The sequence below is a fragment of the Lolium perenne genome, chromosome 7 (genome assembly GCF_019359855.2).
Source record: "Lolium perenne isolate Kyuss_39 chromosome 7, Kyuss_2.0, whole genome shotgun sequence".
NCBI classification, from domain to species: Eukaryota; Viridiplantae; Streptophyta; class Magnoliopsida; order Poales; family Poaceae; genus Lolium; species Lolium perenne.
This window is the reverse complement of record NC_067250.2, coordinates 37,980,233-37,989,939: the sequence shown is the minus strand read 5'-3', so window position 1 is coordinate 37,989,939 and position 9,707 is coordinate 37,980,233.

The following is a 9,707-nucleotide window of genomic DNA, read 5'->3' as shown; positions in this document are numbered from 1 at the left end:
GATATACAAGCTTCCCTTTTCATTTTCATGTTTTAAACTTGTTTAAATCTTGGTCAAACCTCTAAGATTTGACCAAAAGATTCAAATGGGCATAGAAATTCATAAAAAATCAAAAGAATGAAAAACCAAAGGACATAACATTCTTATGTCATATATATATAGTAATTAAGCATTCAAGTTGATAAACAAGGTCTAGACATATTCAAACCAGAAAATAATGTATATATCTACCCCTAACCCTAAACTCTGTCTTATGAAGTCAAGCATGCATGAAGAGAAGTGGTTTTTGGTTTCAAACATGGAAATTTCGAAAACCCTCCCAAGATCGAGCTACATTTTGGAGTGACTAAGAAGGATATATAGATGCTTAATTTTTCATATTCATGATTTAAACTTGTTTAAACCATGTTCAAACCTAGGATTTGACCAAGATTCAAATGGGCATAAAATTTTAAAAAAATCAAAAAATAAAAAAACAAGGCACATAGTATTCTTATGTCATATAGTAAGCATTCAATTAAGTTGATAAACAAGGTCTAGACATATTCAAACCAGGAAAATCATGCATCTACCCCCTAACCCTAGCTAAACTCTGTCTTATGAAGTCAAGCATGCATGAAGAGAAGTGGTTTTTGGTTTCAAACATTTAAGCCAAAAGGTAAGCATGGATCCTCCTTAGTCACTGTAAAATGAAGCTTTTGGGAGGTTTGTGAAATTTCCATGTTTGAAACCCAAAACCACTTAAGACAGAGTTTATGGTTAGGTGTAGATACATGATTTTTCTTGTTTGAATATGTCTAGACCTTGTTTATCAACTTGAATTTTTTACTATATGATATAAGAAGGCTATATATATGTGCTTTGGTTTTTCATTTTTTGATTTCTTTCGAATTTTTTATGCCTATTCAAATCTTGGTCAAATCCTAGGTTTAAACAAGTTTAAAACATGAAAATGAAACGGTAAGCATGAATCCTTCCTTACTCACTCTAAAATGAAGGTACTTGAAAATTTTATGTTTGAAACCCAAAACCCCAGTTCTCTTCATATGTTTGACTTCATAAGATAGAGTTTAGGGTTAGGGGTAGATATGATACATGATATTTCTGCTTTGAATATATCTAGACCTTGTTTATCAACTTGAATGCTTACTATATGACATAAGAAGGCTATATATGTGCTTTGGTTTTTCTTTTTTTTTGAATTTTTCTGAATTTTTACTCCCATTTGAATCTTGGTAAAATCCTAGGTTTGACCAAGGTTAAAACAAGTTTAAAACATGGCAATGAAAAGGTAAGCATGGATCATTCTTAGTCTCTCTAAAATGAAGCTTTTGGGAGGTTTTTTAAGTTTCCATGTTTGAAACCCAAAATCACTTCTCTTCATATGCTTGGCTTCATAAGACAAAGATTAGGGTTTAGGGGTAGATATATACATGTTTTGGGAGGTTTTTGAAATTTCCATGTTTGAAACCCAAATCCACTTCTCTTCATCCTTGACGTCTTCATAAGACAAAAGTATAGGGTTATATATATATATGCATGGGTAGATACATGCTTTTTTCTGGTTTGAATATGTATAGACCATGTTTAAAATTATCAACTTAATTGAATGCTTACTATATATATGACATAAGAAGGCTATATATGTGCTTTGTTTTAATTTTCATTTTTTCATTTTTTCCTGATTTTTTATGCCCATTTGAATCTTGGTCAAATCCTAGGTTTGATCAAGATTTAAACAAGCAGTTTAAAAAATGAAAATGAAAAGGTAAGCCTGGATCCTTCTTAGTCACTGTAAAATGAAGCTTTTGGGAGGTATGTGAAATTTCCCTGTTTGAAACCCAAAAGCACTTCTCTTCATGCTTGACTTCATAAGACAGAGTTTAGGGTTAGGTGGTGTAGATACATGATTTGTCTGGTTTGAATATGTACAAATCTTATTTATCAACTTTTGAATGCATGCATGCTACTCTCTCAAAGAAAAACTTTTGAATGCTTACTATATGACATAAGAAGACTATATGCTTTTAAAATTCAAACATATGGTAAGCATTCTTATGTCATATAGTAAGCATTCAAGTTGATAAACAAGCAAGGTTTGGACATATTCAAACCAGATAAATCATGTATCTACCCCCTAACCCCTAATTAAATTGTCTTATGAAGTCTAGCATGAAGAGAAGTGGTTTTGGGTTTCAAACATGGAAATTTCAAAAACCTCCCAAAAACTTCATTTTAGAGTGACTAAGAAGGATATACAAGCTTCTCTTTTCATTTTCATGTTTTAAACTTGTTTAAATCTTGGTCAAACCTCTAGGATTTGACCAAAAGATTCAAATGGGCATGGAAATTCATAAAAAATCAAAAGAATGAAAAAACAAAGGACATAACATTCTTATGTCATATATATAGTAAGCATTCAAGTTGATAAACAAGGCCTAGACATATTCAAACCAGAAAATCATGTATATATCTACCCCTAACCCTAAACTCTGTCTTATGAAGTCAAGCATGCATGAAGAGAAGTGGTTTTGGTTTCAAACATGGAAATTTCGAAAAAACCTCCCAAGAGCTACATTTTGGAGTGACTAAGAAGGATATATAGATGCTTAATTTTTCATATTCATGATTTAAACTTGTTTAAACCATGTTCAAACCTAGGATTTGACCAAGATTCAAATGGGCATAAAATTTAAAAAAAATCAAAAAATAAAAAACAAGGCACATAGTATTCTTATGTCATATAGTAAGCATTCAATTAAGTTGATAAACAAGGTCTAGACATATTCAAACCAGGAAAATCATGCATCTACCCCCTAACCCTAGCTAAACTCTGTCTTATGAAGTCAAGCATGCATGAAGAGAAGTGGTTTTTGGTTTCAAACGTTTAAGCCAAAAGCCCCTTTTCAAATATTTCAAACTTATTCAAATTTGGTTCAAATATGAAAGACATACAAGTTATAGCACACATAGTGCATACATTTTCACACATATTGCACTAGATGCTAACCCTATAGTTTGAGGCCATTTGGGTGACCTAGGTCGAAAAAATTCTTGGATTAGAATCGTGTTGTTCGAACCCCGTAGTTGGATTTTTTTGAACCCTTGATCTGTAGAACTGGGCAAAACCCTAGTTTAACCTATTTAATTACATATTCGTATATCGATTTTTCTACGAGTACTACCTTTTTATTATTACTATGCAGCACATGGGTGTTTGCCCGTCGAGTGAAACTCGGAGGAAGAGGGATCACTCGGAAGGAGAGAAGAAGGGAGAGCATTATGGTGTCTCCCCTTTTTCGGGTGATGATGTTGACTTTTGTGCAGGGTTTGTCAGTGAGCAGGAGGTGCGAGCGAGCGAGCGAGCGAGTCGAGCGAGGCCGAGAATGAGAGAGATTTGTTTTTTTTGTGAGAGGGACAACGGAAGGATCCAGAAGGACCCACAGACTTCCAATACGCATCCTGATGCGTCTTCTCTTGACAAAGAAGATGGCTGGGATTTTGCGTACCTATTGCACGTGACTTGTGCTCACTGAAGTGTGGGACCTCAAGCGTGGGCACCACACGTAAGTGACAAACCTATTGGTGTAAAAACTCGGTTGATTATAATAGTGCATTAGAACAAAGTTTCCTATGGATTCAAGGGTAGGAAATCCAAGTTAACTCATTTACGTGTTAAACTTGTCTAAATCTTGGTCAAACCTAGGATTTGACCAAGATTCAAATGGGCAGAAAAATAAAAAACAGAAAAATGAAAAACCAAATCACATAGTCTTCTTATGTCATATAGTAAGCATTAAAGTTGATAAACAAGGTCTAGACATATTAAACCAGACAAATCATGTATCTATACCCCTAACCCCTAAACTCTGTCTTATGAAGTCAAGCATGTGAAGAGAAGTGGTTTTGGGTTTCAAACATGGAAATTTCAAAAACCTCCCAAAAACTACATTTTAGAGTGACTAAGAAGGATACATGCTCCCCTTTTCATATTCATGTTTTAAGCTTGTTTAAATTATCTTGGTCAAACCTAGGATTTGACAAGATTCAAATGGGCATCAAAATTGAAAAAAAAGTCAGAAAAAAGAAAACCAAAGCAAATAGTTTTCTTATGTCATATAGTAAGCATTAAAGTTGATAAACAAGGTCTAGACATATTCAAACTAGACAAATCATGTATCTATACCCCCTAACCCCTGAACTCTATCTTATGAAGTCAAGCATATGAAGAGAAGTGGTTTTGGGTTTCAAACATGGAAATTTGAAAAACCTCCCAAAAACTTCATTTTAGAGTGACAAAGAAGGATACATGCTTCCCTTTTCATATTCATGTTTTAAGCTTGTTTAAATTATCTCGGTCAAACCTAGGATTTGACAAGATTCAAATGGGCATCAAAATTCAAAAAAATCAGGAAAAAGAAAAACCAAAGCAAATAGTTTTCTTATGTCATATAGTAAGCCAATTAAGTTGATAAACAAGGTCTAGACATATTCAAACTAGACAAATCATGTATCAATACCCCCTAACCCCTAAACTCCATCTTATGAAGTCAAGCATATGAAGAGAAGTGGTTTTGCTCCCAAAAGCTTCATTTTAGAGTGACTAAGAAGGATCCATGCTTACCTTTGCATTTTCATATTTTAATCTTGTTTAAATCATTATCAAGCCTAGGATTTGACCAAGATACAAAAAGGTGGGCACAAAATTCAAAAAAATCAGAATAATGAAAAACAAAAGCACGTAGTCTTCTTATGTCATATCGTATGCATTCAAGTTAAACGAGGTCTAGGTATATCCAAACCAGACAAATCATGTATCTACCCCCTGTTGATCTTATGAAGTCTAGCATGAAGAGAAGTCGTTTTGGGTTTCAAACATGGAAATTTCAAGAACATCCCAAAAGCTTCATTTTAGAGTGACTAAGAAGGATACATGCTTCCCTTTTCGTTTTCATGTTTTAAACTTGTTTAAATCTTGGTCAAACCTAAGATTTGACCAAGATTCAAATATATGAGCATAAAATTCAAAAAAAAAACAAAAAAATGAAAACCAAGGCACGTAGTCTTCTTATGTCATATAGTAAGCAATCAATTAAGTTGATAAACAAGGTCTAGACATATTCAAACCAGGAAATCATGTATCTACCCCCTAACCCTAGCTAAACTCTGTCTTATGAAGTCAAGCATGCATGAAGAGAAGTGGTTTTTGGTTTCAAACGTTTAATCCAAAAGGTAAGCATGGATCCTCCTTAGTCACTGTAAGATGAAGCTTTTGGGAGGTTTGTGAAATTTCCATGTTTGAAACCCAAAACCACTTAAGACAGAGTTTATGGTTAGGTGTAGATACATGATTTTTCTTGTTTGAATATGTCTAGACCTTGTTTATCAACTTGAATTTTTTACTATATGATATAAGAAGGCTATATATATGTGCTTTGGTTTTTCATTTTTTGATTTCTTTCGATTTTTTATGCCTAGCTATTTAAATCTTGGTCAAATCCTAGGTTTAAACAAGTTTAAAACATCAAAATGAAACGGTAAGCATGAATCCTTCCTTACTCACTCTAAAATGAAGGTACTTGAAAATTTTATGTTTGAAACCCAAAACCCTAGTTCTCTTCATATGTTTGACTTCATAAGACAGAGTTTAGGGTTAGGGGTAGATATGATACATGATATTTCTGCTTTGAATATGTCTAGACCTTGTTTATCAACTTGAATGCTTACTATATGACATAAGAAGGCTATATATGTGCTTTGGTTTTTCATTTTTTTTGAATTTTTCTGAATTTTTACTCCCATTTGAATCTTGGTAAAATCCTAGGTTTGACCAAGGTTAAAACAAGTTTAAAACATGGCAATGAAAAGGTAAGCATGGATCATTCTTAGTCTCTCTAAAATGAAGCTTTTGGGAGGTTTTTGAAGTTTCCATGTTTGAAACCCAAAATCACTTCTCTTCATATGCTTGGCTTCATAAGACAAAGATTAGGGTTTAGGGGTAGATATATACATGTTTTGGGAGGTTTTTCAAATTTCCATGTTTGAAACCCAAATCCACTTCTCTTCATCCTTGACGTCTTCATAAGACAAAAGTATAGGGTTATATATATATGCATGGGTAGATACATGCTTTTTTCTGGTTTGAATATGTATAGACCTTGTTTAAAATTATCAACTTAATTGAATGCTTACTATATATATGACATAAGAAGGCTATATATGTGCTTTGTTTTTTTGTTTTTTCATTTTTTCATTTTTTCCTGATTTTTTATGCCCATTTGAATCTTGGTCAAATCCTAGGTTTGAACAAGATTTAAACAAGCAGTTTCAAAAATGAAAATGAAAAGGTAAGCCTGGATCCTTCTTAATTAGTCACTGTAAAATGAAGCTTTTGGGAGGTTTGTGAAATTTCCATGTTTGAAACCCAAAAGCACTTCTCTTCATGCTTGACTTCATAAGATAGAGTTTAGGGTTAGGGGGTGTAGATACATGATTTGTCTGGTTTGAATATGTACAAATCTTATTTATTAACTTTTGAATGCATGCTACTCTCTCAAAGAAAAACTTTTGAATGCTTACTATATGACATAAGAAGACTATATGCTTTTAAAATTCAAACATATGGTAAGCATTCTTATGTCATATAGTAAGCATTCAAGTTGATAAACAAGCAAGGTTTGGACATATTTAAACCAGACAAATCATGTATCTACCCCCTAACCCCTAATTAAATTGTCTTATGAAGTCTAGCATGAAGAGAAGTGGTTTTGGGTTTCAAACATGGAAATTTCAAAAACCTCCCAAAAACTTCATTTTAGAGTGACTAAGAAGGATATACAAGCTTCCCTTTTCATTTTCATGTTTTAAACTTGCTTCAATCTTGGTCAAACCTCTAGGATTTGACCAAAAGATTCAAATGGGCATGGAAATTCATAAAAAATCAAAAGAATGAAAAAACAAAGGACATAACATTCTTATGTCATATATATAGTAAGCATTCAAGTTGATAAACAAGGCCTAGACATATTCAAACCAGAAAATCATGTATATATCTACCCCTAACCCTAAACTCTGTCTTATGAAGTCAAGCATGCATGAAGAGAAGTGGTTTTGGTTTCAAACATGGAAATTTTGAAAAACCCTCACAAGAGCTACATTTTGGAGTGAGTAAGAAGGATATATAGATGCTTAATTTTTCATATTCATGATTTAAACTTGTTTAAACCATGTTCAAACCTAGGATTTGACCAAGATTCAAATGGGCATAAAATTTTAAAAAAATCAAAAAATAAAAAACAAGTCACATAGTATTCTTATGTCATATAGTAAGCATTCAATTAAGTTGATAAACAAGGTCTAGACATATTCAAACCAGGAAAATCATGCATCTACCCCCTAACCCTAGCTAAACTCTGTCTTATGAAGTCAAGCATGCATGAAGAGAAGTGATTTTTGGTTTCAAACGTTTAAGCCAAAAGCCCCTTTTCAAATATTTCAAACTTATTCAAATTTGGTTCAAATATGAAAGACATACAAGTTATAGCACACATAGTGCATACATTTTCACACATACTGCACTAGATGCTAACCCTATAGTTTGAGGCCATTTGGGTGACCTAGGTCGAAAAAACTCTTGGATTAGAATCGTGTTGTTCGAACCCCGTAGTTGGATTTTTTTGAACCCTTGATCTGTAGAACTGGGCAAAACCCTAGTTTAACCTATTTAATTACAGATTCGTATATCGATTTTTCTACGAGTACTACCTTTTTATTATTACTATGCAGCACATGGGTGTTTGCCCATCGAGTGAAACTCGGAGGAAGAGGGATCACTCGGAAGGAGAGAAGAAGGGAGAGCATTATGGTGTCTCCCCTTTTTCGGGTGATGATATTGACTTTTGTGCAGGGTTTGTCAGTGAGCAGGAGGTGCGAGCGAGCGAGTCGAGCGAGGCCGAGAATGAGAGAGATTTGTTTTTTTTGTGAGAGGGACAACGGAAGGATCCAGAAGGACCCACAGACTTCCAATACGCATCCTGATGCGTCTTCTCTTGACAAAGAAGATGGCTGGGAGTTTGCGTACCTATTGCACGTGACTTGTGCTCACTGAAGTGTGGGACCTCAAGCGTGGGCACCACACGTAAGTGACAGACCTGTTGGTGTAAAAACTCGGTTGATTATAATAGTGCATTAGAACAAAGTTTCCTATGGATTCAAGGGTAGGAAATCCAAGTTAACTCATTTACGTGTTAAACTTGTCTAAATCTTGGTCAAACCTAGGATTTGACCAAGATTCAAATGGGCAGAAAAATAAAAAACAGAAAAATGAAAAACCAAATCACATAGTCTTCTTATGTCATATAGTAAGCATTAAAGTTGATAAACAAGGTCTAGACATATTAAACCAGACAAATCATGTATCTATACCCCTAACCCCTAAACTCTGTCTTATGAAGTCAAGCATGTGAAGAGAAGTGGTTTTGGGTTTCAAACATGGAAATTTCAAAAACCTCCCGAAAACTACATTTTAGAGTGACTAAGAAGGATACATGCTCCCCTTTTCATATTCATGTTTTAAGCTTGTTTAAATTATCTTGGTCAAACCTAGGATTTGACAAGATTCAAATGGGCATCAAAATTGAAAAAAAAGTCAGAAAAAAGAAAACCAAAGCAAATAGTTTTCTTATGTCATATAGTAAGCATTAAAGTTGATAAACAAGGTCTAGACATATTTAAACTAGACAAATCATGTATCTATACCCCCTAACCCCTGAACTCTGTCTTATGAAGTCAAGCATATGAAGAGAAGTGGTTTTGGGTTTCAAACATGGAAATTTGAAAAACCTCCCAAAAACTTCATTTTAGAGTGACAAAGAAGGATACATGCTTCCCTTTTCATATTCATGTTTTAAGCTTGTTTAAATTATCTCGGTCAAACCTAGGATTTGACAAGATTCAAATGGGCATCAAAATTGAAAAAAATCAGGAAAAAGAAAAACCAAAGCAAATAGTTTTCTTATGTCATATAGTAAGCCAATTAAGTTGATAAACAAGGTCTAGACAAATCATGTATCTATACCCCCTAACCCCTAAACTCCGTCTTATGAAGTCAAGCATATGAAGAGAAGTGGTTTTTCTCCCAAAAGCTTCATTTTAGAGTGACTAAGAAGGATCCATGCTTACCTTTGCATTTTCATATTTTAATCTTGTTTAAATCATTATCAAGCCTAGGATTTGACCAAGATACAAATGGGTGGGCACAAAATTCAAAAAAATCAGAATAATGAAAAACAAAAGCACGTAGTCTTCTTATGTCATATCTTATGCATTCAAGTTAAACGAGGTCTAGGTATATCCAAACCAGACAAATCATGTATCTACCCCCTGTTGATCTTATGAAGTCTAGCATGAAGAGAAGTCGTTTTGGGTTTCAAACATGGAAATTTCAAGAACATCCCAAAAGCTTCATTTTAGAGTGACTAGGAAGGATACATGCTTCCCTTTTCGTTTTCATGTTTTAAACTTGTTTAAATCTTGGTCAAACCTAAGATTTGACCAAGATTCAAATATATGAGCATAAAACTCAAAAAAAAAATGAAAACCAAGGCACGTAGTCTTCTTATGTCATATAGTAAGCAATCAATTAAGTTGATAAACAAGGTCTAGACATATTCAAACCAGGAAAATCATGTATCTACCCCCTAACCCTA